General features: G+C 41.5%; 1 protein-coding gene and 1 long non-coding RNA gene across 12 annotated transcripts in view; one reads left to right on the top strand and one right to left on the bottom strand.

Moving 5' to 3' along the window:
- PATJ (PATJ crumbs cell polarity complex component) overlaps nt 1-27931 on the top strand; it is a 303918-nt gene that overhangs the window by 133152 nt on the left and 142835 nt on the right. The gene's annotated exons all lie outside the window — the stretch shown is intronic.
- Nucleotides 17235-18360, bottom strand: LOC103557646 (uncharacterized). Its single transcript, XR_011532440.1, has 3 exons — nt 18263-18360; nt 17796-17871; nt 17235-17353 (listed from the first exon to the last, which is right to left on the bottom strand). It is a non-coding gene; the product is annotated as an uncharacterized lncRNA (long non-coding RNA).

Here is a 27931-nt window from a genome sequence, read left to right as displayed (position 1 = left end):
CTGGGCACGGACATGGCACCACTTGTCAGGCCACATTGAGGCAGTGTCCCACAGGCCACAACTAGAAGGACCTGCAACTAAGATATACAACTATGTACCAGGGAGTTTGGGGAGATAAAGCAGGGGAAAAAAAAAAGATTGGCAACAGTTGTTAGCTCAGGTGCCAATCTTTTAAAAAAAAAAAAGGAATTTAAAAACTAAAAATATAGCTTTTAAAGGCTACTTTGTTTAATATGAGTGCTAGTTGCTGAACAGTATTACAAAACTTATGAGATAACTTAATCTCTATTATTCTGCCTTATAGTATTTAAATATTTATGAACACTTATTGATTCACGAAGGTTGTAATGTTCTTTGTAGAATTAATTATCTTAATATTCATATTAGCTGTCAATATATTTTCCTGTTTAACCTTTTAAAAAAATTATTAATTTTTCTTTCTTTTCTTTTTTTCTGGGGGAAGGGGAAGCTTGGCCCTGAGCTAACATCTGTGCCAATCTTCCTCTGCTTTTTGTATATGGGATCTCACCACAGCATGGCTTGATGAGCAGTGTGTACGTCCATGCCTGGGATCTGAACCTGCAAACCCTGTGCCACCAAAGTGGAGTGTGCGAACTTAACCACTACGCCATCGGGCTGACCCCAAATTTAGTAGTTTTTTAATATAAAAAATTAGCAGCCTTCATCCTCATCTTTAATTATTTGTAGTATTTTAGTCTTATAATAATAAACATTTATGCTTCAATAGCTGATAGAATTTCAGTATAGCAAACACTTAAGAAATTTTCCACTTCAAGTTACACAGGAATTCTAATTTGAGTAGTAACAGTAAAATGAGATGTCAGCCTTGTTTGAATTATTGCCGTTAATACACAGTTCAGTCTTTATTGTTGATCTGTGCTGTCCCAGGACGATTGATCCTGCACTGTTCAGAGGCGCCTGAATCATGTCCAGACATCTTTCAGACCTTTGACCTTCTAGAGGCCAAAGCCAGAGAGCAGGTTTTAGCCAATTTCTAAGGCCAAAGCTGAACCCCTAGCATTTTTTAATTGGAAAATGTGCAGAAGCATGTATACGAAACTGCTTTGAGAGGGTAGTTTTGAGGAAAAAACTTCCTCTTTAAACTTTATTTAATCCGCTTGAATTTTGTATAATAAAATAGATTTATTTGGAATGAAAAAAGCATTGTCTTACAGCTCAATAAGACAACAAGCAAACCGATTTTTAAATGTGGACAAACTTGAAATGACATTTCACAAAGAATATATCTAAATGGCTGGTAAGCACATGAAAATGCTCAGCATCATTAATTATTAAGGAAATGCAAATTAAAACCACTACACATCCACTAGAATGATTTTAGTGAAAAGACAGGCATACAATTAGAACCCTCATACACTGCTGGTGGGAATGTAAAATGGTTCTCACTTTGGAAAACAGTTTGGTAATTTCTTAAAAAGTTAAACGTAAGTTTACCATATGACCCAGCAATTCTACTTCTAGGGGTATACCCAGGAGAAATGCAAGCATATGTCCACACAAAGACTCTTACATGGATGTTCCTAGCAGCATTATTTGTAATAGCCGAAAACTGGAAATAGCCGAATGTCCATCAACTGGTAACTGGATAAACAAAATGGTATATATCCGTACAGTGGAATACTATTCAACAATGAAAAGGAGCAAAATACTGATGCGTTCTCGTTATATAAGTAGAGGAAGCCTGATGCAAAAGAGTACATGCTGTGTGACTCCATTTATGGAGAATGTGCATAAAAAACAAATTTATAGAGACTGAAAGCAAGTCAGTAGCTGCCTGGAGTTGGGGTTGAGTTTGGGCTGATGGGATGTTTGGAGGTGTTGGAAATGTTCTAGAACTGGATGGTGGTGATGGTTGCACGCCTCTGTAAATTTGCTAAGAATCGTTGAATTGTGTGCAGGCAGTGGATGAATTTTATGTTGTGTAAGTTATAAATAAAGCTGTTACAATTATTGCAAAGTTAAATATTTTAAAGAACCACATTTGTAAGGCACAGTGAAGACATTCATTCTAAGAAGGTTTATGTTAAAGGAGGACGGCGATCAAATAGCAAATTCCTTTAAAGAAGGGAATAAACGTAGCTCAGTGTCTGCCTTGATGGTGGTGGGTTTTGAGAACCTTAAAGCTCGTCTGGTCTAATTTCACAGTCAAGAATCCTAACACCCAGAGTGATTAATTTGGCCAAAGTCACAGAATCAGTCATTGTAGACGTCAGGGCTGCAATCTCGGTCTCAGTTGGTGGCAGGGCCACAGTTAGGCACTCCCTTCCTGTGTGCACCATACCAATTTTTAACATGAAGTGGACCCACCATGATCAACGGAGATTTATTGAGCAACTAGTAGTTTTTTTAGCTTAAAATTTTGTTTGTTTTTTGTTTCACTGTGGGCTCTGTGGTTGATCTCTGCCTTGCCAATAGATGTCACTACAGTCAACAGCACTTATTACCCAGGATTTAGAGAATGCCAGAATGTTCACCCCAAACAAGCAGACAGCATTCATCAGTGTCATTAGTGCCTTGTAGCGGTATTTCCATGTTCATTTTACTAAGTATTTGGGTTTTTTTGCTCTCTCCTTTTTCCTTTTTTTGTTTTTGACAGTGCAGAATAGGAGGGGACAGATTAAGAAATAAAGGCTAACGTTTAATTTTTTAGTTTTATGTAAATTCTTTTTCTCTTTTCCTATGTTCATCATCCTCTTCTGGACCCTTCATCTTGATAATTAAGTCAAATCAGTAGAATTCTTATTCCATCCCTATAATTGGAGACTGGTGAACGTTGCTTTTTATTTTAGTGGGTTTTTTATTCTGAAAACTTCTCAGGCTTTAGCCCTTGGTATAATTTGGGTGCATTTATTGTAACTATAAATAAAAAATTGTTTAAGATCTTTTGAGCAGCATTTAAATTATGTTCAGGCTATATTAGTCATCCATGTGATCAATTATCAGATAGATGAATTCTTACTCTAGATTTTACAAAGAAAATTCGGAAGATACTGCAGTGATTGATAGAAAGAGAATTCTGAAGCAATTGCAGTTGGATATATGATTGTAGTCAGGTATACTGGGGGTGGGACTGCAATGTAGCATTTTAAGTGAAGTTTAAGAAACCTCAGCCATTTCTCTAGTGATTTCTCTGAAGCTTTTGGTTCTTTTCATATTCTTTTTTTCCCCCAGAAATCTTACTCGAAGCCTTGACTGCTCCGGTAGCATCTTTACTGCATGTTTAGAATGTTGCTGAGACACAAATGCATCCCACTAGGGGACCCCGTGCGTTCGGTCTGCTCACCAGCTTCTTTGTTATGAAAGTGATTCAGGGCTGAGAGCAGTAAGGAGGGACCCAGTTGATGGCTGTCCCCGCACTTCGGACAGGCTAAAACCAACTGCCATTTCCTTTTAATCTGCACTCGAAAGATGCAACTAATGTGATCACCTCTTTCTCAGCGGGAAAACGGGGTCATTAAAGTGATCCTAATTGAAGCTGGCCGCAGATAAGTGGCCGTGCTATCCTGCCTCCTGCTCTGAAATAGAGCTGTCATCCTGGCGCAGGGTGACTGAGTGCCAGTCGGCAGTATGAGGCATCCGGGGTCAGATGTGGGAACCAAGGATTCTGCTTCTCCGGGCACACTCTTCCAGGCAGCTGTCACCTGCTGACAGATTAGCTTGAGGAGTAGCTTAATTGATTGCTTCTCATGATAGAAGTAGAGTGACAACTTGCCCTTAAGGAGAATAAAAGCTGAGGGGGAAAAAACCAGGCCCAAGGTCGACAGAAGAGAGAGGACAGAGCCTGGTGAGGCTCTGAGCTGCCTCCAGCGTTGAATGTGATCAGGAGTGCAGATGCCCTGAAGGGAACGCTGGCACAGCAATGGTCCAGGGGGGTTTCCCAGGTAAGAGATCTGTGCCTCTGTGGTCTGTGCTCCTTTCCGAATGCGATCGTAAGCTGTCTGATGGTGGTGCAGAATGCAGTTTTAAAGATTTGAACAATAGTAAGCTAAGGCATTTATCTTAAGCGAGAGAGCAAGCGTACATATGCCTGTGCAAGGCAATTATATGTTAGAAACAATCCTTTAAAAATTTCCTTTCATGGAATCATCTCCCTAATGTTTTTGAAAAGTAGAGCAGTTTATCAGACTGTCAAGAATCTACGAGTAGTTTCAGTGCCAAAATTCTTAACACTGCACTCGTGCAGTATGCTCTCCTTCCAGAATTGTCACTGAGAAGCAGATCTCCTGGACATTTATTATGATTGTTGTTATTTGTGACTTTGCCATAATCAAAAGGGAAGATGATTTACATTAGAACAATGTTATTCTGATTAATTAAAAAAACTGATCATTCAGCATTTTGTTGTAGCTGAAAGCAGAATATCATTGAGGAATCGGGGTAAACAAAAGCCTCCTTTCTCTGAATTGTAAAATAGCACCTGAAATATTAGCTAATTGTGATTGAGGTCCCATTCATCTAAACCTACAAATTCAGATTACTTGGGGTGGGGGCTCAGTACTTGGAAGAATTATCAGGGACTTCTTGTCAACATATAGTTCTTGAAATCATTGCTAGATTGGTAATATAATTCCATGCAGTAAAATACTCTCTTTAGTGGCTACTTTTGCCTGACTCTTAAGAAATTAATTTATCAGAGCTTATTTTTTGTCTAGGTAATATGTGGAACATTTAGACGTAATAGGGGTCTTCTTGCCTAAGTGTTACTGCATAAGGGAGGGATTGTAAACTCAGAGATTAGACATCACGTTATAGCCTTTCTTTTTATTTTCAGCAGCACACACGCAAATTAGGTTATTTCTACTGCAACAGCAGGATGTATGCTGCATTCCTGATTTAAGTGAGCAAACCTTGTTCCTGGCTATGCTATCAAATAATTGAATAAGAACTTTCCTTTTGCCTAAGATATAATTTCTGAGGATCTTAGCGTTGGAGTCCTGAGTTATATGGTCTCTAATTTTCATAATTTTGATTTAGAGGAAATGTTATAGCTCTTAAGTAGATGCGTCACAGATTCCCTATGGTGACAACTGTCTGTACTGTGTTTCTCACATTCTATAGTTGGAATTGCTTTCAGCAGTCTAAATGTCATCTTTTCAATACTGTGGCTCAAACGTGTGTTGACAAGGCACCGTAGGAATGATCCTGAATATTCGTGGACCCTACCTGCTTTTCTTCAGACCCTCTAGAGTGATTTGTTCATTTCCCTTCTGTTTCAGGAAGTTTCTTGGTTTTAAGTTCTGTTTCTCCAGATTAAGAATGCACATGTGCTTTAGTCTCCTGCGTATAACCTTCCATCCCTGATCATTTCCTTAATCTCTCTCTCACGTCTTGAAGTTGCTGCCATCCCGGCCTCAGACCCCCGGGAGAAACCCTCCAGCATCCTCACAGGGGGTTTTCCAGAAATTGAAGAGAGTATATCTAGTCAGTAGGAATTTCTGTGTCTTTTGCATTTTATTCAAATAATATATGAACTTGGTTTTTAAAAAGTGTTCTTAGCTATAAATGTGTCTCATAGTAGATGTATGTTTATGTGTTATATATAAGTTACTTTTCCAGTGTTCCTGCTCAGGATGAATTTTCCATGATTTTCATAATAAATATATTCAACATTTATTAAAGGTTTCTATTTATGTATACATAGATATGTATTAACTCCAAAGTATTTTAATCTCTGTAATAGTCTTTATGTTGTGTTTACTGCTCTGCATTCAGTTAATTTTAAAAGCATCTTTCTATTTCATGTCTCTTTTTGGCATATTTTACAAAAAATTATACAAAGGATGATAAAGGATGAGCCCTCAGTCTGCAGAGAATTTACTTTTTCTTTTGTCCTTGCTTGGAAACATGTTATTTCAAATGGGTTTATGCTGCTCTAATATCAGTGGTTTTATGTACTTTAAAATATTTCAGGTTTGCGTATGTGGATATAGGTTAAACATTCATCGTTTTAATTGATCCAGTGTTGAACAAAGAGAGTGTTGCGATTTGAATTAGGGAGGTAGTGTGTCAAATATTAAGTAGCATTTAAAGTTATTACAGGGAATGGCCCCTTTTTGTTTTTTTTATGGGGAGAGAAGGTAAGAAAAATTACTCCTAGGTCTCTATTCTATTTTCTTATTTAGAGATTATGTATTTAAAAAAAAATTGACTCTTATCTCTTGTCCTTTATATTTATTGTATGTTAAGACTCTAAGATACTTGCATAGTGTGAAGCATTCATGTTGCATATTCTGAATATATCTGTCCCAAGTCAGTTAGTCTTATTATTCCCATTTTATAGATAGTAAAGCTGTTTTTATAGAAAGCTTGGAGTGGTTTATCCGTGGGTTGGTGGAAGTATGACGTAACCTCAGTTACTATGATGATATAACATGAAAAAGTTTCGGAGCCTAATGCAGTCCTGAGCCTAAGGGGAGAAATGCTAAGGTGACATCTGCCCTCAGGAAGTTTACCGTCTTCCTGAAAGAGAAGTGTGTTTAGGTGCAGAAACAGACGCTTCGAAAGCCATCTAGAAGACGCTGAGCTGGAGAAGTCGGTAGACTGGAGGGAGCACGGCAGCTCAGACTCGGGAGTCCACTGAAGGAGAGGAATGTCGGCAGCCGGGCGTGTAGGAGGGAAGGACAAAGCCGATCAGTGTCAAGAGGGGACACGTGCAAGATACTAGTGGGAAAGTAGAACCGACAAAGTAAGATCGGATTTTGAGGAGCAAGAATTCTAAAACCTAAAGCTCAAGACTTATTTTCTGAAATGGAAGTCATAGTGGTAGCTAACCCATCAGACTCCTTTTCAGAACATTGAAATAAAATTTACAGTTTATCTACTTTTTTTGAGTACTTATGTTCTAAGCACTGTGCTAAATTCTTTACATACATTATTTTCTTCAATATGTGTAATTTTGGGGTTTTTTTAGAGTCTCATTATTTTGTGGCTGAAGTCTAGATGACTCCAAAGCCTGCACTTGTTTGTAACAAGTTTTAACTTTACATGTTTTCAAGGATCTTCTCAAGTAATCCATTCCATTGATGAAGACAAATTGATGTCTATCCTCCTTTTCAGTAATTGGGCAAACAGACATGGAATCAGAATTCCAAAAAAAAAAGGCATACTGAAGTCCCAAATTCTGAAAAATGTTCATTGTATTCTTTAGCAAACTACATTTTAATATTCAAAATTCCAATTTAAAAGAAAAAGTCACAAACCAAATGAAGCTGAATTGGGGAAAAACACAGTAATGGAGGCGTGCCACTGGTCCTCAGGGCACACGTCCTGTGGCATCGCACTCTCACAGCGTGAATCAGGCTTCTCAGCGGAAACAAATTTCTCTCCCATTACTGAAAGATTTCTGCATTTGGAGAGGAAATAGCAAGTCTCCTGATGCTAACCAGAGGGAATGGGTGAGTTCTAAGGTCCATCAGGTGTGTAGCTGTCGCGTCACCCCACGTTCCTGTGTTCGTCCTCCGTGAGATGGAAGCGTGTCACCGTTTTGGTAAACAGTTTGAATTGCGTTCGAGTTTTGGTTCAGTGTTGCCTGTACCTGCTTCAGGTTTTTGGTATCTGCTCTCTCGAGTATTTCCAAAGCCAATACAGATGTAAGAGATGCTGGGAATGAGAAGGAAGCACCTTTCAGCTTCATAAAGCAAAAGATCATCAGGTGTAAGAGGTTAAAGAAAAAAAGAGAAATTTCTATCTAATGGACAGTTCCCTGGCTCCCCATCTAAGTGTTTGCTTCAGTACCTCTGAGGTTTCTTGGAAATGTTTTGGCTGCACGCACATAGTGACAGTCTAATAACAAACAGCATTACATTGTTTGTGCCTGCTCATCTGTGCCATGCGAAGTCTCTGAAAAACAACTCCCTGCTCCTGTGCAAAGTTAAGTCAAATGCTTTGGTTCCTCAAACGACAGACAATGGATTTGCTGGATTGCCGAGGCACATTTCTATAATAATTTGCACGTCCTTAGTTCACTGTTTTGATTGTTCTTCAAGAGGAATCCTTTTGACAGGTAGCTAATCTGTGTTTTGACAGATCTCAGAACCTACAAAAACTAGCTTCCCATTCTTCAGTCCCTGTGGAGTCTGTAACTTTCACCATAGGTCTGTGCTCTTATTTCTTTCAGTTTGTACTTAAACAATCTCTTCCCCTGTGTATATAGGGCTCTTAATGCACTTATGATGCCGGGCTGAGATTAGTTGTGTAGTATTACTCTTTTGGGTCATTGTAGATTTTGATAAATGTTCTTTGAACTGATATAAAAAAAGCCGTTTTTGCGTGTAACCTGTTGAATGTTCAAGAGAGAATGGCCAGATCTTTTCAGTTCGTACAGGGGGCGTTCTCCTGGAACGGTGCTCCCTGAAGAAGGTGGTCATCCTACCGTCCACATGTGCCACCTAGAAGGCTCTTTATGGGCTACATGGTGCAGTGGTGGTATCTAAGGAAAGGGCGTTTTTTTCACAGTGGACACTGGTTTTTCTTGGGGAACATTTCCTCAATGATCATGAAGTTCTGAGGAATTTGTGCACTTGGGAGGGTGCACAGTAGGACCACAGGCACACGAGTCTATTTGCCTGTTCTCGGTCTTTTTTTACTTGCTCCTTCAGTGGTCTCTAGGCAGCTCTGAGATGCGACGGATGCTCTGAGACCAGTTCAGGGAAGCAACAGGATGCTTTCCTGGTCAAGTCGAAGGAGCAGCTTTTCCATTTTCTAACCAGCAGACCTTTGGTCCAGGGTGAGCTAATTTAAAAGTAGCCATTTAGGGGCTGGCCTGGTGGCACAGCAGTTAAGTGCACATGTTCCGCTTTGGCGGCCCGGGGTTCTCAGGTTCCAATCCTGGGTGCAGACATGGCACTGCTTGGCAAGCCATGCTGTGGCAGGCGTCCCGCATATAAAGTAGAGGAAGATGGGCATGATGTTAGCTCAGAGCCAGTCTTCCTCAGCAAAAAAGAGGAGGATTGGCAGCAGATGTTAGCTCAGGGCTAATCTTCCTCAAATTAAATTAAATTAAATTAAATTAAATTAACCTTTTATTCCGGAATTCAGCAAACACGGCCTGCCGCGTGTTTCTGTAAATAAAGTTTTATTGGGACACAGCCACACCCATTCATTTACATGTCATCTCTAGGGCTTTCCAGTTACAAAAAACAGCAGAGTTGATTAGTTGCAAGAGAGACCATATGGCCCACAAAGCCTAAAATATGTACTGTCTAGCTCTTTCTAGAAAGTGTGCCAACCCTTGAGTTACACCGCAGAAGCTAAAGCTCTGACTCAGGTGTGGGTTCAGATACTGCTTTATGGCTTGCTTACTGTGTAGCCTTGTACAAGTTACTTGTTACAAAACTGTCTGACCGTTGATTTCCTTTCCTATAAATGGGAATAATACCACCTGCACCATAAATTTTTACTGGTGATTAAATGGCAAGAGATATATAAAATATTTAATATGTTGATTTTTTTAAACGGTTAGCCCTCTGAAAAGGTTAAGCTATATACAAAAATATATATGTTAGTTGGTATATTATTTTTCCTTCACGCAAGATTGAAAGTTAACTTTTTTGCAGTGCACTGTTAATGTGAAATAATTTGTCGGCATGTTTGTTGTTATATATTTATCTTATAGATACAATTGGTGATATACTCACTATTTCTAACTCTGTGTACTTTGGTAGCATAAATTTTATCAACAAGGCTAGTTATTTAGGTTTTTCCCATGTTGTAAAAAAGTCAGCTGTCCAAACCTTAAATTAACTTAGAGTTAAAACATGACCCTGATTCCGGCAAATGGCAGTATCAAATATTTAATCAATTTAATCAGATTTTTCTCTTTTTACTGATCAGAATATTTTAATATAAAATATCGTTATATTTCATTATTCCCTCTGTGCTTGTTTAATGTTTGGGAACTATTTATAGACCTAAAGTCCTCAATGGTTAAAGTACCCTATGATTTGAAAATCATATTTACTTTGAAGACTTCACCAAGATTTAAGCAGTGTTTTCTGGTTCATTTGACAAATCATTCTTTCTTTGTATGGAACACCCATTGTGACTCGGACCTCAAATGTGGAGTCTCATTTTCGTCAGGGAACAGAGAGGAGAAACTGCTCCAGAGAGACCACCCAGTGTCCTTGGTATGGCAGAGAGTGAGGCCCCGCAGCCTCCTGTTCACTTGCGGCCCACCGCTGGCTCTCTCAGCCTTACTTTCTCAGTCTCTAAGATGAGTGTTAGCCTAGATCATCCTCAAGAGTATTTCTAGATCGTCCTTAAGATTGCTGCTAGGTGCATGACTTTTAGGGAGAAGGGATATCCTGTTTGGTTAGGGCGACAAAGCCTTGAATATACCTATTTTCAATTAAAATTAGGAGCCTAAATTTGGGCTTTTTAACTGGGGTCCATCAGCCCACACGGAGTCCAAGGATGACTGTCAATCCCTTGAATTTTCTGTGTAAATTTGGAATATGTGTCTTTTGGGAGGAGGGAGAGGTAGTTCTTACGTCTGTTATGTTTTCCATGAAACGCATGGCCCCAGGCAGGTAAAACAACACTGCTCTAAATCTGTAAGAATCATGAGGGAAGGATGAATAGACGACACTTCAGATCAGAACAGGCTAAACAGAACCATACAGTCCATATAACACGACTTTTGAAAGAAACGAGTATGGGACGAATGCTTAAATAGCAGATAACAAATACGTATAACGTTTTATCTCCAAGAATTGGTCTAAACTGCAATATAACTTATGAAAACTAAATAGAGGAATTTTCAAACCTTAGGAAATAACAGTTTCCACTTCTATAAAACACTTTGCCACCACTTGAGAATGGTCACACGTCCCAACACAGTCCTTTGTACGTGATAATTGCTTTTCGTTGTATGAAGGAATAAATGTTTTGAAGTTATTTTTCAATGTCAGTATTAGTTGCATATTTTGCTAATGAAAGTCTGGTATCTGACCATATAAGTTTATATAATTCATAATGTAGTGGTTGAGAGCTTGGAATTTGGAGTCATATCATTTTAGACCAGGTCATGACTTTACTAATCCCTCTGAAACTCTTTCCTTAACGGTAAAGTGGAGATAAAAGCACCTACCTCACTGGGTTGTTTAGAGGACCGAGTGACGTATGCGCATAAAGCATATAGCATCCTGCCTGCAGGGAGCAGGTATTCCGCACATGGTAGTTTGTTTTTTGAATTTTTTTTATTGCAATAACGTTGGTTTATAACATATATATTTCAGGTGTACATTGTTGTATATTTTGAATTCTGTGTAGATTGTCATGTTCACCACCCAAAGACTAATTACAATCCATCACCACACACATGTGCCTAATCACCCCTTTCAGCCTTCCCCTGCCTTTCCCCTCCAATCCAGTCTCTGTTGCTATGAGTGTGTTTATCGTTGTCTTCATCTTCTACTTATGAGTGAAATCATACAGTATTTGACTTTCTCCCTAACTTATTTCACTCAGCATAATACCCTCAAGGTCCATCCATGTTGTCACAAATGGCTGCATTTCATTATTTCTTATGGCTGAGTAGTATTCCGTTGTGTATATACACCACATCTTCTTTATCGATTCGTCCCTTGATGGGCACCTAGGTTGCTTCAAAGTCTTGGCTATTGTGAATAATGCTGCAGTGAACATAGGGGTGCGTGTATCTTTATGCCTTCGTGTTTTCATGCTCTTTGGATAAATACCCAGCAGTGGAATAGCTGGATCATATGGTAGATCTATTCTTAATTTTCTGAGGAATCTCCATACTGTTTTTCATAGTGGCTGCACCAGTTTGCATTCCCACCAGCAGTGTATGAAGCTTCCTTTCTCTCCACATTCTCTCCAACACTTATTGTTTCCTGTCTTGTTAATTATACCCATTCTGTGGGGCGTGAGGTGCTGTCTCATTGTAGTTTTGATTTGCATTCTCTCATAGTTAATGATGTTGAATGTGTTTTCATGTGCCTGTTGGCTATCTGCATGTCTTCTTTGGAGAAATCTCTGTTCAGGTCTTTTGCCCGTTTTTTAATTGGGTTGTTAATTTTTTTGTTGTTGGGATGTATGACTTCTTTGTATATTTTGGATATTAAAGCACTTGGTAGTTTTTAATCATCACAACCAGCCCTTCCCTCAAGCTTTCCTATTCTATAGATCTAAGCTCCTCATAAAAATTGTTACCTTTGAATGAAGTGTAATTTTTATGGAGAACATTTCAAATCCCCCTTGATTGTCAAGAAACTTTCCAGTATCTTGATGTCAATTAGTACTCCAGAAAAGATCATTTTACTAAGCATTTTTCTCAGTGTTCTTGGTTTCATTTAGTTCAAGATAGGGGAAACGCTGATTTCAGTTGCTTTAGTTTTAGCAAGAGACATCTTCCCTGAAAGGGGCAGAGTTAAAGATGGAAGAATTGATATCTTGTAGCAATGACTAAGCGTTCAGATGGGAAAGAAAGAGGCTGCCCATTTTAAAGATGGAGAGAGAGACCCTGGTCCAAAAGATGCTTAAGCTCTGAAAAGGAGTCTGAGAAGAAGTCAGTCGAATGTTCTCTTCTCTTTACTACCATTAATTCTGTGGCATATCTGCAACTGTGCCTTCGTGTGGACTGGAATCAGCCCCCCGCTTTGGAAAGCATTGGCATAGAAGCGCACGGATGACTTAGAAGGTGAAGGCCTTCAAGCAAAGGAAAAGTCACCCCTAATCCTTTAGACAGTCTCTCACGGGGCACACCCTCCTGGGTAGAACGTGGAGTACATATCAGCCCTGCTTGCTCTCCGCCAGGCACCCTTGTGCAGTGCTCGTGCTGTACAACCAAACATGAATGGCTGGATTACTGAATCTTCTGAAACCTAGCTTTCTGACATGCTGACCATTCCAGCCTGAACACAAAGCCGTGAGAGAAATGATGGGAAGTTTCCAGGTGCCAAAATAAAGATGACTACATTTGTGCTCATAGCTCATTTACTTTGCTCAAAAATGAGTCCCTGACTAGATCTTGTTAACTACCAATTTGCAAATAAATTTTTCACTTCTAATGTGTCGTATTTTACACTCGCTAGGATGAGACAAAAACTCTCTGTCAAACAGACTTCAGGTAGGCCCGCTGACTGCAGGATCCACAAATGAAAAGTATCAACCGACGGCAAAAGCAGAGGTGGAAAACTACGTAAAGCAGACCCGAGGAGCACGAACACAGCAGCCTCTGTTTGGCTGCACCGGCAAGCAAGCAGCCCTTGAGGCCACGGCTGCACCCCTGCCGTCCTTTCCTCCTGCTGGGCACCCCCCCACCCCCAGCATCTCAGTGGGACGTGGGGTCTCTGTAGCTCCCTCTCCTGCTGCTTCCCTAGTCCAGCTCTGCTCGCACGGCTACCCTGGTGCTCCAGTTCCTCCGTGTATTTACAGCTCCGTGGAAGAGCGCGTCGCGATTCGTTTTAATCCAGCGCTTCTTGTTAATGCCTTGTCTGAAGGACACACTCAATACTTACTGATGAGAGAGCGAGTGCGCGAACCTCAGGATGTGTGAGTGACGCGGGGGCACGTGAGCGGGAGCGGTCTGGGCACTGACTGTTTCCTGATACTTTTTCTTCTTGAAATATTCCTTTCAAGTGTGCTGTCTGGAGTTGAGTGTTGGAGTTATTTGTGCAGAGCAGTTTTATAGTTGACAGGACAGAGCCGAGGCACGTCAGCCTGGATTGTAGAGCAGTGGGACGGGGCTCGTGGTGTGATACACAGGGTTCTGAATGAGGACAGACTTCTTGTAGTCAGTGGAGGACTATTAAAGCTATCGAGGCAGAGGTGCAATCCCCTGACCGTGTTCTTGACAGAGAATTGACGTGTGGACGGGTCACAAGGGGAGGCTATGGGGAGCTATGATGACGTATCAGTTAGGATGAAGTTCCAACCATGCGTGAAGAAACCCCAAGACAACAGTGATTCTAGGGGACAAGAGTTTATTTTTCTTGCAGGTATGAGTCTGGAAGTGGGCCCTGCACTGTCTGGGACCCAGGCTCCCTCCATATTGCTGCTCTTCAGTGCATGGCCTCCCTTCCCTGCATCCCCTCAGCGTACAGAGGACGCTCGCGCCAGCTATCAGCATTCCAGCTGCCAGGGAGGAGAAACGAGGAGAGAAGGACAACCTTGCTCCTCTTAAGGATGTTTCTGGGAAGTTGCACATGGCCTTTCAGCTTAAATTCTGTGGTCCAGAGTTGTTATACAACTGGCTACAAAGGAGGCTGAGAAATGTTATTTTTCTTCTGTGCAGACATGTGCCCAACTAAAAATATTGGTTTCCATTACTCAAGAAGAAAGAAAGAATGGATATCAGAGAACAAATTAACAGAATTTCCAATGGCAGGTTTTTTTAATAATGTAGGAAATATGGAGAGAAGGCCATAAGCTCATATAAGTAGAACTTTTCTTAGAAAAGAAGGTATGCATTCATTCATTCATTTAACAAGCATTTATTGACGTTGTCCTGAGAGCCGGGTACGGTTCTAGGTGTGGAGGGAGTCAGTGGGGGAGAGTCCATGATAAAGAGCTGACGTGATCGTCAGGGAGAGCGTGTATGGCCTGGCACACATCCCCGGGGAACCTCAGAAGGAACCTTTAAGAGCGATGGGAGGACAGTGCGGGAGAGCTGCGGTGTGTGACCTCAGGTGAGGTGAAGAGCACCTCTTTGAATCTCACCAGAGGGGCCACAACCCTTGGCCTGAGTCCACATGAGAAGGAGCCCACCAGCCTGAGAAGGTATCGACTTCTTTTCCTTCAGTTCTGGCCGTGACCTCGTTTCATGTTTACGTCATAGGTTTAAAACTGTGGGCGCCAGGCTAGGGAAGACCCTGTGGTATGATATTCTGTCTCCTCCATTCTGACGTACACGTTTTTATGTTCTTGGAAAGAGACCAAAACGTACCTTCTCTCTAGGACTTTGAGCACTTTGCTGAAGGAGGTGAGAATAAAGGCAGCGTGCTCACCCCTTTTTGTGTGTGTGTTTGCTTGCTTGAACTTATCTTTCCAAACCAGGAGAGAGTGGAAATTTTGGCCTACATAGTATTTTGATTCTCCTAGAGCTATTTTTAAAGGTTTATTATTTTAGTTGAATGTTGTTTATGGTAGTATGATGATTTCTAGACAGTAATATGTATTTTTTAATTATTTATCAGAGTTTATATTAAGGTATATCTAAAAGCAATATACTTTCTTATGTGTTCTTTACCCAGTTAAATAAAAATGTGGTGGATTGGCAGATTTAAAGCTTTCAGAGGAGATTTCTTTGATGTAGAAAAGGTGTTTAAATTCTGCCTAAGATGTAATTCAAAAAGAAAATAAGGCAGCACTTATTCTTAAGGGAATTCGTAAGTTAGAGCTAAAAACAAATCATGGGTACCTGATCATTTGGTTATTTATACTTAGAAAAGTGTAAAACCGAAAAGGGTATTAGAGGGCCCGGCCCCGTGGCCGAGTGGTTAAGTTTGCACGCTCTGCTTTGGCTGCCCAGGGTTTTGCCGGTTCGGATCCTGGACGTGGACATGGCACTGCTCATTAGGCCATGTTGAGGCCGTGTCCCACATGCCACAACCAGAAGGACCCACAACTAAAAAAATATATACAACTATATACTGGGGAATTTGGGGAGAAAAAGCAAAAGAAAAAAAAGGAAGATTGGCAACAGTTGTTAGCTCAGGTGCCAACCTTTAAAAAAAAAAAGGATATGAGAAAACAATTTTGTAACTCAAAAACTTTTAAAAGCCTCTAATCTGTGGTTGCATGTATAAATAGGATGTTATATTGATGCCTGAAGTATTAAAATGTGCTGTTGGTGATTTTTTTTTTCTTTGCTACAAAATCTATGTCTGCCTGCCTCTTTGGAGGTTAATGGTATAGTGGTTTTAATTTAATTGCGTCTGCGTGGAGTCTTTAAGAAAGCTTTAACTTGTGCTTTGACGTGGCTGCTCGTTTGGGTACGTTTGCGCATAAGCCATTCACTGTGTTTAGCGGGCAGCCCCCCCCCCCCACCCCACTGGCTTCCCAGCGTAGCTGTTGAAGGCTCTTGTGGGTGACCCCAGAATTTCTCTCCATGTCCCTCAGTGTCTTCTGTGCCCCTCTGTAGTGGCAATCCTTCCAGCATCCCATACTCTGCCTTGCCTCCGAGCCTTTGACGCACCTTCCCTGCCTAATAGTACTCCCCTTCAACCCCCTTAGCTCCCAACCTCACTTCCTGGAGGAAGACCTCCCTGACTTCCAGTTCAGATGCAGATGCTTTTTCTATAAGTCCCCTGTGGTGCTTTTTCTTTCTACTTTTCATCCGAGTTCCTCTTAGGATTATCAGGTGAATTCTCTCTCTTCCAGGGCCAGGTCTGCATTGCCCGTCAGCACCTGGCACCATGCTTGTCACGTGAGGGGTGTCACTAAAAGCTGTTTTGAGGGAGTGAACAAGTGAGCGTGATTTTCAGCCTTTATACTTTATACCGGAGAGCTGAGCAAAGTTCACTTTCACATTACTGATCCTGATCAAGAAAAATACATAAATTTAACTCATTCTTATCTTTGGAATTAAAAAACCCATATAGTATAGTCAAAAGAGCCTTTGTGTCTAGAGTCAGGAGGTCTGTATTCAGATTTCAGCTCAGTCATTTTCTCGTTGTGCAGCCTCAATCAAGCCACGTAAACTCTCTGGGCTTCGGCTTATTCATCCTCAGCGGACATGGCTAATGCCTACCTCGAATGTTAATTTGAGGATTAAATGAGGAAAAGGTGTATGGCAGAGCCTGGTGCAGTGCCTAATTTAAAACTCATTCTCAATAGATGGCCTTTGCTTTTGAGTATAATTATGTCTTTAATATCTTCTGCATTCATCTCATAACTGTTTTGATATCTCCAAGCTAAAAGTGACATTATCGTTTAATGAACCCAGTGGTTCTCGAAGTGCAGCCCCCCCAACATGTCAATCAAAGGAAAATTTTTTATTTTTATTCTTTGATCTCATGCAGGAGAAGAAGGGACCAGGGAGTTAACTGGTTCAGTTGACCGGGGACAGAGTCAACCAGTGACGAGGGCAGAAGGCGAGGACCAGAGAGGGCACAGCCGTCTCTGGGCCATCTCTGGGCTGTGGGGTGATTCGCACGTGGAGCAATGGCAGCTGGGGGTGCTCTGGCTTCTGCAGAGGAGGTGGAGTGAGGGCGAGAGGTGTTGCGTTGTGCTTCTAAGCGCCGCCTCACATGTGTCCGCAACAGCTCAGCTGTAGTTGCCGTTATTAGTTTCACTTTACACACGAGGCAACGGAGGAAAGCAGGAGGGCGGTCAGCCCAAGGCTTCCCAGCTGCAGGCGGCAGAAGTAGAATTTGAACCCGCAGGCTGACTCCAGAGCCCCCTGCTAAGTCACTAGGTGTTACTGCCCAGTTTAACTGAGGAGGCTCTGCTGTGCGTACTCAGAGGACAAGGGATGCGTACCAGGAGAGGCTGGGAGAGTGAGACAGGAAGATCAGGCTCCCCAGGAGCACTCCCCGGGGAGTCCACCCAGGAAGCTGTCATACAGGATTTAAAGTGGACTTTGGGTGCCCTTTGTACCAGGGAACTTGGCTTTTCTCCTGCCTTCACCCCCTCATCTTTGTTTTTGAATGGTAGTCTGTTAGAGCCGTAGAATTACGTCAAAATTTAAGCAAAAGTGAATTGCTGGGAAAGGCAAATGTGCAAAAATATTCAGTCTCTCATCCTTCACTTCTAGAGGCTGCAAGTCAAGTATCACTTAACTGAATGCTTACTGTGTGCCCGGTGCCACCGTCGGTGCTGGGGATACACGATGAGTGAGGCCCAGGTCTGTTCTCAAGGTCCCCCGTCCTACAAGGAAGACGGATGAGTCAGATTTCACAGTGGAGGAAGCCCTGTGATAGAGGACGGCTCTCGGGGTGCCTTGGAGAAAGAGAAAGGACTCCGAATCCTCTGTGAGCATTGCACGGTCGCTGAGGCCTGGAAGAACGGAGGAGCCGTGACATGGCAGCATGGCTAGAGAGCATCATGCAAGGGAGCGTGGCGGGGAACGGAGCAACGGGAAGCACTCACTGCTGAGCACTCGTGCCTCTGGCACAGAGCGAGGAGAGTTATGGACAAATATGGCTCTCAAAAACATAAGGGTTCACTTTATTTTATTCGGCCATACTAAATAAAGAACTCTCCTTTTATTCCTACATATTTTTTCTAAACTTGCTTTTGAACCTTTTATCAATTTTACCTTAAATTATCTCTTTAGAGTTGAACTTTCTGCTCCAGGAGAGGTACCTTTAACAAGCTTTCAGCACCCGCTCTTCGCAGGAACAACTTGATGGCATGTTAGGAGAAAGAGAGGAGGAGTGCTGAATGCAGTTTCACATGGCCTTTTAAAGAAGTTCATGTGGTTTATAACTCGTAAGGGAGAGGGTGATTTATGTTAAAATATCGACTCTGCCCTTTCCTGGCCGATGTTCTGGGCCGTTCACTTAATCCCTCCCAGCCTCTGTGCTTCTCTTTTCCAGAAAAGACTGTCGAAGTATCAGATGAAACCATTTATTTGAAGGCAGCTGTCACTCAAAAGGCAGCGTCTGTCATTACAGATTCGAGTCAGAACTGCCCGCGAAGGGGTTCGAGTTGTTTCCAGCAGACGCCCCCTGCCTGCTTTTCTGCTCTTCTCCTTCTGCCTCTCTGTTGAGCTTGCTCCTTCCTCTCAGCTCCATCCCCTCTCATTTATCTTGTCTTTTATCTTCTGAGACAGCAGCTGGTCACTGATGTGCCAGATCCTGTCCAGGTTCTGACTGTCAGCTGCTTTCAGAGTGTGATCAGTCTAAAGACAAGACACATGAGAACAGACTGATACCGTCCTGGGACTAATTCCTTTTCCATGTTACCCTCTTGACTGCCTGAAAAAAAAAGCCAAAAAGATACTAAAGCCCACAGGGTAAAGTATTAAATGGTGCAAAAAGGGCGACACCAGAGAGAAGACAAGTCTCTGTCCCTCTGTGGGAAGGAGATGAATGATGAGTGTTGTCAGTTTATTTTGAGTCTCTGGTATCTTTTCTGTGTCTTTACTATAATCGTCTTAGCTACTAGCTTTTTTAGAACTTAATCCTTTTTGTTGGCTTCTTTAGGTATACGGGACAGATGCTTCCTTTCATTCCACAGCTTTTCTGCAGGATATGTGTGGTCTCCTTCCCAACTCTCGGCTGTTGTTTTGGCAAATGCACATCCAGGTCACAACATAACCTTAAACAAATTTTCAAGGGTTAACTTCTTTTTAATAGACTATTTTATTTGTTTTTATTGTGATGGAAAACTGTTGTGAATAATGCTGCTATGAACATGAGTGTGCAAATCTCTCTTCAAGATTCTACTCTAAATCTTGCTGGATACATACCCAGAAGTGGGATTGCTGAATCATATGCTGGTTCTATTTTTAATTTTTTGAGGAACCTCTACGCTGTTTTCCGTAGTGGCTGCACCATTTTTCATTCTCACACACAGTGGACTAGAGTTCCAACTTGGCCACATCCCCACCCACGCCTCTTATTTGCCATTTTTTTAATGCTAACCATCCTAATGGGTGTGAGGTTATGTCTCATTGTAGTTTTGATTTGTAGTTATCTGATGATTAGTGATGTTGAGCATCTGTTCATATGCTTGTTGGTCATTTGTCTATTGTGTTTCAAGAAATGTCTATTCAAGTCTTTTGTCCATTTTTTGAGTAATTTTTTGTTGCTGAGTTGTAGGAGTCCTTTATATATTCTGGATATTAACCCCTTGTCAGAAATATGATTTGCAGATATTTTCTCCCATTCCGTAGGTTGCCTTTTCACTGTGTTGATTGTGTCCTTTGATAAACAAAGGTTTTAAGTTTGATGTCGTTCTGTTTGTCTGTTTTTGCTTTTGTTGCCTCTGCTTTTGGTGTCATATCCAAGAAATCATTGACAAGTCCAATGTCATAAAGCTTTCCTCCTGGGATTTCTTCTAGGAATTTTACAGTTTTTGATAATATACTTTTTATTTATTTATTTACTTACTTATTTTAGACTTGAGTTTTCAGAGCAGTTTTAGATTCACGGCAAAATTGAGCCGAAAGTACACAGAGTTCCGGTATACCTCCTGCTCCCCAACACACGCTATTTCCCCCACTATCAACATCCTGCGTCAGTGGTACATTGTTACAATCGATGAACCTACACTGATGGGTCATCACCACCCAAAGTCTGTAGTTTACCTTAGGCTTCACGCTTGGTGTCGGACATTCTGTGGGTTTGGATAAATGTGTAATGACGTGCATCCACCATTATAGAATCATCCACAGCGTTTCACTGCCCTGAAAGTCCTCTGTGCTCTCTGTGCTCATCTCGCCCTCCCCCTAAGGAGTTGACTTTTAATCAAGAAAATTTTGAACCGTTCAGAAGATCCCACCATCAAAGTGTTCAGTCCCAAACTGCAGAACTATCAGCTACCTCTGAGATTTTTCAGTCACCTGGTTCAGCAGCCATTGAAGTAGAAATTTAATCAGGACAGTGTTCCCTTTCTCTCAGGAAATCTTTACTAACAAAAGCTTCAAAACCAAAAACTTTATTTGAGAATATTTCGAGCTCCTTTACGTTGTTTTAGAGGATGGCAGCTTTTAAGGTAATTTCACGAGTGCTCTTCATTTTATCATTTTAAAGTCCTGTGGGCCAGTTCAGGCAGGCAAGGTTATTTTCACTTAACTCATGACCAGACTGGGGCTGGAAGAAGGTAAGCCGTGTGCCCGAGATTTCATGGCTAGCCAGCAGGGTCGAGTCCCGGTTCTTGACCCCGGGTCTGCTGTGTCTCTCCCTGCACCCATGCCTCCTCTTGGCCTTGGAGACATGCGAGTATGCTCTCGGCCTGTCGCAGAGGTGAAGCAGAGCTTCCTAGCGGCTGCTTCTTTGGCTGGGCTCTGTTTAAAACATGCTGGAATCTGACCTGCTGTGTACTGTGCAGCTTTCTGCCACTTAAACTCTCTAAGCCTGTTTCCTCATATTTAAAATGAAAGCAGTGCTATGTAATTAAAACTGGTTTATGTGGAACTTTAAGGAGCTCTCCAACTGCAGGAGACAAGGAAGGAGAGTTTTGGCTGGTTAGCAAACAAACCTCAGGTACGTACAGCTGCTCTGTGCTAGGCCATTAGGATAACACTTCATGTCCTTTAATTTTGTCTTCTCGAATTCCTAGCATAAGAAAGGTTATTGTTCTTTTTTTAAAGATGGAAATGTGAGGTTAAGTAACATGCAGATACAACGTGGCATCAGTGGAATCTGAGTAGAGTTTTTTTTCACATCACCATCTGCCTTTTAGTGAAGAACTTTCTGACTCTAAAGCACCTGCACTTTTTTTCTGATTGACTGTGGTTTGACATAACTAAAACATGGTGTTTCTAATAATGGTGAAATGTCTGAATTACCCAGAAAAGGTGTTCTTCTCAGTTTAATCCTGGAGTTTTTTATTCTAATTTAATTCTTAGGGAAAGTAAAACTCTGTATTAATTAGAAATTTTAATTAACCTAAATAACCTGTTTCTTGACCAATTCAGATAATGAAGAATTTGTAAGTTTGTGTTTCCATAGTTTATTCATGTATTCATGCTGCACCTACCCTGGGCCTGGAACTCTAACTAGACAGAACAGAGGTAGTTTCCTCCCAAATGATGGTGGGGGCACAAGCAATAAACTGAAAGCCTACACAAAATACTGTCAGATCCCAGCTAGAGTTCTCCTTCCCCAAATCTTGCTCTGGTTCTTGGAACTAATCCGTATGTACAGGCCCTGGGCAGATATCAGCAGATGGTTCCGAAGGAGGTGTGCACCGGGGGACCAGGTGAACTTGGCAAATATCATATTATATTCTTTTTCGACATTCTGCCACAGTTCCCTTTAGTTATTGGAAACTGCCATTTTTTTCCCTCCAGAAAATATAATTAAACACCTCAATGCTGTCGGTGCCACCGCTGATTCCCGTGATCTCTGCCAGTGTGGGGCTTTTGTGAGTGTTGTTGCCTGACTGGCTAAAGCCCAGGAAGCAAATTCACCCCCTCCAGCACGTTTTTGCTCCTCTCTAACCAGAATGAGCTTGCGACCGAATGCCTTTGTAGTGATTAGAGAGCCATGTTCTATGTTCGCCTAATATTTAAAATGTACAACAAATCTTGGTAAAGCGTGTTTTTAAAATTACCTTTGGCTTTTCTTGGTTCTGTTTTCAAAATCAAAATGTTTTTATTGGTTTCTCCGAAGGCACTAACAATTTGAGGTCAATAATGATCAAACCCTTTGTTATACCTTGTTTTTAGGCATCTCTCAGGGCCGTAAAGGCATTTTGAGCTTGGATGGGGACTTGTCTTGGGTTTTTAGACAATATCCCTTAATGTGTTTAAGAATTACATAGAGATCTGTTTATGAAAAAAAAAAGATGGTGATTCCTTGACTGCATCCCAAGATTTAGATTCTGCAGGTACGACACGGAGCCCAGACAACCGCACTTCATACAGAACTGCCTCGGGCACTCCGTGGACCACACTTTGGGAACCACGAGTTTGGATGTGATGGTGCTCGTAAAGAGAGGCCTCCCTGGATGTATCTGTCAAGACTGACACTGAGCCTGTGTGGTTGAGCCTGGTGCACACAGGGCCATCTTCCCTAATTAGGGTGGACGAACTTTCCTCCGTGCTAAACTAACTTCCTTTGATGTTTTAAGCCTAAAGGTGGTCAGTGAACTTTGTAGACAGATCGTTTGCCAGCTGCATCTCCCCCACTGAATGATCACCTTACCCCACATCCCTCATTATCAGAGGGATTTAGCCAAGTGGTCAGTTTTCTCATGGCTTGAAATAAAGAAGGAATTGGGGGGAATTGTGAAAATGAGAGAGGAAGATAGCCCGCCTGTAACTTCAGTTTTGACCTGGCCTAATTGCCCCCCTATCTGAGACTTAGAGGGGTAAAACTGGCTGAATTAGTGAGAACTTCTGGATTCTGTTCCTGGTTTTGCCATTGGTTTGCAATTAACCTCTGTGATCCTTGGTGTCCTTGATTGTGAATGCTCTGGACTGGTTTCTCTCCCTCACCAAACTAAATGTGATTCTTAAGAGTTTAGGTCCTGATTACAGAAGTTGAATCTTTCTTTGTCTGCTGTCATGTGACTGAAGTGTGGAACTTCTTATGCTTTGATATGCCTAGTTCAACCTTTATTCCTCTCCCTTTTAATTCACTCTTATCCCCTTAGTGAGTAGTGTAATGCCTGGCCCAGAACAGGTGTTCAATACTGTTTCTTAATGAGTGAATGGAGTGAAGTCAGCTGTTACTCCTGTCTCTGACTCCTTGAGTTCCTTTTTCTGTGCCAGTTGACACCTTACCCCAGTTTGTGTCCATTACCCATCACTCTTGGGTGCCTCGCCATGGCCTCCAACGTGGTCAGGTCCCTGTTCTCTTCCTCTGAGTGGTCCTGCCCGCTGTTGAGTGGTGACTTGTCCTCAGACGTTGTTCAGGGTGTTTCTTCCATCTCTGCCTCATCCAGCAGCAATTCCAGGCTCATCTTCTCCTTCACTCTTGAGCTCCAGGCTGCAGTCAGCAGCTCTCTGTTATTGATACCACAAACCAGGCCATTCAGACTAAACTGTCACCTCCTTGGTCTTCATCTTTGTCTCTGAAGATCAGACCTCGGTTTCCTCATTCCTCTTCCTTTACCTCAGACGTTCCAACAGCCCACAGGCGTTGTTGACTTTGTCCGTCAAATTGTCTCCTACCACCACATGCCAGCTTTGCCTCTGCTGTACTGTCCACCGTTCTCGTTTTATAGTCTTCGTCTCCGTGCCCTGTCTCCCCTCTTCAAGCCATCCTGTGTGTACCGCCGCTAAATTAAACATCCGGAGGCCAGGCTCGGGGTTGCCTGTGTGGATTCCATGTCTTGCCCTACATCATAAATCCCACAAGAACTGAGGCAGGTTTTGGACTTCCCTCCTGCCGCTCTAGCGGACCCGAGCACAGCACACTTCTTCAGCTGCCTTACATGGCGAGTGAGCATACGGATTTGGAGTGACACAGACCCGAGTCCGAACCCCAGGTCCACCAGTCACTAAGCGTGACTTTGGCAAGTTCCACAACCTCCATGAGCCTCTGTTTCCTCATCTGTAAAATGGGATGACTGGGTCTTATACGGTTCTTAGGAGAGTTCTGTTTTTGTTTTAGTTGTGAAAATTTGCGAACATGAAGAGAACAGTCAGCGAATTTCCATATGTTATTCTCTCAGGACTCAGTAATTACCAAGGCTTTGCTGTATTTGTGTCACCTATCCCTTATTTTTCTTGACCTGAAATATTTTAAAACCATTCCCAGACATCATGTTATTTCATCTGCACATAAGCATCTCTAAAAATACAACTCTCGTATTGTTAATGTACCTAACACCATAATTCTTTAGTTTTATCTAACATATAATCCATAATCAAAATCTTTGTTGTCTCAAAATGTATTTTTACAGTTGGTTTGTTCAAATCAGAATTCAAACAAGGTCCTCACATTAATACTTTATTTTGTTAAGTGTCTTTAAAAAAATGTATCAAAATAGATACAAACAGAACACTGAACTATAGTTTGATAGATTTCCACCTGCCACCCAGGTCATGAAATAGAGTATTGCTACCACCAAGAAGTCTCTTTGTGCCCCCTCTGATTCACTGTTTCTTCCCTCTCCCCAAAGGTCAGCACTGCCCTGACTTCTGAAACCACAGATTAACTTTGCCTATTTTTGAACTTGATAAAAATGGAATCATGTGGTGTATACACTTTTCTGTCTTGATGTCTTTCACTCAACAGTATGTTTCTAATAGTCAAACATGCTGTTGCCTGCAGCATTAGTTTGTTTTCATTGTTGAATAAAGTTCCATTGCATGAATATGCCACAATTTGTTTATCCAGTCTGCTGTAAATGGACATCCTGAGGATTATATTTCATAATACCAAATATGCAAAGGGATCAGCATAGCGTCTAACAGTGAAAGTTCAATTAATATTAATACAATGCCTTGTGTTTAAAAGTTGCTCATCGCATATTGATTGGTTTGAATTTTGATTCGTCTAATGGAAAAATTTTAGATTTTCACCATTAGTTGAGGCTTTTTTCCCCCCTCACTCTGTGGTCTCTTAGGGAAATTATCTTAATGATTCTGGTTCTACTTGATAGCCTGAATTTTGTCAGTTTAAATTTGTGGTTGATTCTCTTTTCCATTCTTATATCTAATATGGGCTGAATTTTTGTGAGTGAAAGAAAGGAAGTGGTTTAACTTCTCTGTGTTTTCTTCTCACTTCTATGTTTAATACTTTTTGTTTAATCCCAGCCTTGATTTTCGCCTAAGATCGTGGACTCCAGAGCCAAATTCTGGATTTAAATCCCAGCTTTCCCATTCACTCACTGTGTTACTGAGCAAGTTACCCATCCTCTCTGTGCCATCTGTGAAATTGGGGACAATAATACCTACTCAGAGAATTTTTTTATGGATCAAATGGTTTAAACTATAGTAAAGCGCTTAGAACAATATCCAGCTGCTATTATTATACTTACTCATGTTTTTGTGTTCCAGTAATTAATTTGTATGCATAAATCCGTAAGATATTATGAAGTTTATATACTGGCAAAAATATCTACTACCTTTAAGAAGAAAGTTTGTTTATTTGCTGTGATGTCAAATGTAGCTTTTTTATGCTTGCGTTTTCGTTATTTTCTCTGTGGTCTGAACTTTCGCCTGAGATTTGCTCCTTCCTGGAGCTCAGAGGCTGTTTCTTCTGATTAGTTACAGTTTTCTTTCATATATTTTTACTTCTCAAATCTACGTGTACGAACTGACTCTCAGAGAATTAAAGTTGGTTACTACATAAGAAAATTAGATTGAGATGCTTATTATAATGTGATTATTTTAAAGTACCATTATTGTATTTAATGTATGGGAAAATGTATTTAAATACTTCTCTGTATTATATTATTCTTTGTCACTTGGAAACAGACCCAGTAACTAAATGCTCCTGAAGATGTATTGGGTCATTATTCCAGTGTGTTGAACATTTTCTTTTAAAATACTGGGCAGTGACTTGAATTAAATAAGTTTCTTTCTTGGGAGAAAGGCTCTGTTACTTAGCAACTCCTAATATCCTGTGATGATATTACACCCTGAGACCCTCCTGGGGGATCTTACTGACTTTCTTGGACGAGGAAGAGGCATTGATGCTTTGACACAGAATTATGAGCAACTTGGGGTTCCTTTCTTCAGAGAACATTGTCGTGAGGCTAGAAAATCCCTGTTTAAAACAAGCATGACTCTTTAGCTGAGTCAAAAGACTGTTGGCTCTCCCCAGTTGTTCTGTCCTGATGTTCACACAGGCACTTGAGGAAAGCCTGGTGCCAAAAGAGGCGGGCTACTTATATCCTAATCTCTGGTTTTTATTTAGAAACGGAAGGGGCATCTAAGTTATTTGAGATAGGAACTACTGCCACTTGACTATACATTGCAAAAATCAATGGAAAATTTGTATAAAGATTGGCTGTTCATTACAAATATTTCCAGGAAATACCAGTAACAGGTATAATAAGATCCCGGATCATTATGACAGTTTTAACATTTTGTTGCTAAAAGCTGGTACTTATATAATTTATGGGGGGGTGGAGTGTACAGGAAATAAAGTACGAGTTCTTTGAATTTTTTCCTTAATTTTAGGGGAGAACCTCATTGGCTTCAAATAAAATAATACTCTTTACCTCTTTAATGTATTTTTAGTGAAATTGAAATGTTTTAAGATAACAGTTTTCTTAAAACATTTTCTTCCCACTTACCCCCTTCCCCACCCACTGGTGCCATGGAAACGCCCCCGGGAGGCCTCAGAGCAGACGCCAGGCAGCAGGGCCCCCTGTGGCAGAGCTGGATCGGGGTGTGTGCTGACTCGGCATGTGCCGGAGGACTGACCTGGTTCTCTCCTAAATCCTGAGTCAAGAGATGGACTGGCAGGCCGAGTCCTGATCTTTCAAAGACGCAGGTTCAGTTCTGCCTTCCCCCCACACGCTTTGTTTTCCTTCTACGCTTTCGAAATTCTAGTTCACCTTTTATTATACCTACTGTTTAGAAGTAATTGTTAATGGAAATTACAAGGACCCGCTGAGATTTGAGAGGGCAGGAGGGTGGAGATAGAAGGACAAAGGCTGAGATTGAGATTCTGAAATCATCTACTGCATAGACAGAACATGTTTCTGATTTAATCCAGAGGCATGACTGTGGAGCCAGAGTCTCCATATCAGATTAGTCTTGTGAAGGGCATTCAAAGCCGCCTTATATTTTGGAATCTGTGAACTTTAGGGTTGGCTCTCATGATGCCTGTAGGGAAAGTTTTTGCATTGCTTGGATATTAGTCTGTTAGCTGTTTACAAACCTAGCTGCCCGTGGGACTCATCTAAGGACCTTGTTCCAAAGGGAACTTTACCCCATTCCTAAACTTGACTCCGGACTCACTGGCTCAGATCTCAGCTGGCAGAGCCCGGTCGTGATTCTGTTTTATAGGCTGTAAGGGTGACTTTTAGGGAGCCAGCCTGGTGGGTCCTCTAGGGAGATGAGACCTGAAACCGTTGTTTGAGCTCCCTTAGGGGAACCTCTTATTGAAAATTCTAGGGAGCCGGCCCCGTGGCCAAGTGGGTAAGTTCATGCACTCCGCTTCGGTTGCCCAGGGTTTTGCCGGTTCGAATTCTGGGTGCAGACATGGCACCGCTCATCAAGCCATGCTGAGGCGGCATCCCACATGTCACAGTTAGAGGGACCCACAACTAAAAATACACAACTCTGTACTGTGGGACCTTGGGGAGAAAAAGGAAAAATAAAATCTGTAAAAAAAAAAAAAGAAAATTCTAG

Source organism: Equus przewalskii, chromosome 24, assembly GCF_037783145.1.
Source record: "Equus przewalskii isolate Varuska chromosome 24, EquPr2, whole genome shotgun sequence".
NCBI classification, from domain to species: domain Eukaryota; kingdom Metazoa; phylum Chordata; class Mammalia; order Perissodactyla; family Equidae; genus Equus; species Equus przewalskii.
The sequence above is the reverse complement of the archived record's forward strand: the minus strand, read 5'-3'. Positions and strand labels throughout refer to the sequence as shown.